This window comes from Ambystoma mexicanum, chromosome 4q (genome assembly GCF_040938575.1).
Source record: "Ambystoma mexicanum isolate Mex_15411 chromosome 4q, UKY_AmexF1_1, whole genome shotgun sequence".
Classification (NCBI taxonomy): Eukaryota; Metazoa; Chordata; class Amphibia; order Caudata; family Ambystomatidae; genus Ambystoma; species Ambystoma mexicanum.
Genome location: NC_090928.1, coordinates 166,321,990 through 166,323,191, shown reverse-complemented (window position 1 = coordinate 166,323,191; position 1,202 = coordinate 166,321,990).

Sequence of the window (1,202 nt, the reverse complement as noted above, 5' to 3'; positions counted from 1 at the left end):
CAAAAACGGCAATCAGAATTTTTGTTGTCTGTTTTTTCTATCATGGTTAATTAATCACGTGTCCGTACAATATATAAGCAAAAGCGCAAGAATAGGTCTCAGATAATGCAGTCCGGAAAATAATTCAAATAGCGTGCAAGTTCGTGAAGGGCTCTTGCTTCCGTTTCGCATTTTAGATGGCGTTTGTAATGAGTTTGGTCGGCTACTGTTTTAATCCAGTCCTTGGTCCGTAATTTTGCGTTTCGCATGCTGCGGTCTGTTTATCAACATTTCTTAGGTAATTTCTTCCGTTTGCATTTTTTGCTTGATCTCTGAAGTCCAATGGAAGAGAGCTGTGACATGATGGAAGGCTTTTTTATTTTAACTTTTATTTTTGCTGGCAGAGGCATACAGCATACACACACATCAGAGCAATAAAAACAAATTTGGTACATATGCAGATGAATACCAGAGCATATAGGCAGAAGTAGAACAAAAGCAGCTGAATAGCAACATATCGTGGAGCACCAAGTTACCAAACAGTTGATGGAGAAACTAGGAGGACTCATCTGCCGAAGAAATGTAATTTAAGCTAATTAAATAGCTGTTGAATGCGGACCATATGTTTTGCGGATGAGAACGTACAGGGAGCATACCCAGGAATTCCTCCTCGCAGTTTCGGGACCACGTGAGTAAATTCAACCATTTCTGGAATGTAAGGGGAGTAGGCTCTTCCAGCTTTGTAACACACATTTCCTGGCAACTACACAGCCCACATTTAGGAACTTGACAATGTCCCTGACCCCCCCCATGCTGCCACACCCCAAACAGAACCCCCATTGGATCGGGCTCAACAACAGTATCAGTGATCTCAGACAGTGCCTCTATGACTTTACCCCAGAATGTGGCCAGTTCCGGGCAGTTCCAAAACATGTGCAGATGATCAGCACCCTCCGCACCGCAGCGGGGGCAGAGTCGAGGATCAGAGCTGACATGGAAGGCTTTTTTTGTATTCTTTAAGGATTTCAAGTGCTGGTATTGGGTCTTGGGAGATTATTTTCCTGTAGAGATCCATTTGTTTCCACAGAACTATTGATAGCATAGATTGAAGAGCTAGTTCAAATTGGATTCTTGGCATAAGAAACATTCTGGGAAGAGATAATGTTTTTCTCCAGAATATCGCCTCATAACGGGGTCATTTTATTGTTTGTTGATTGATCAAT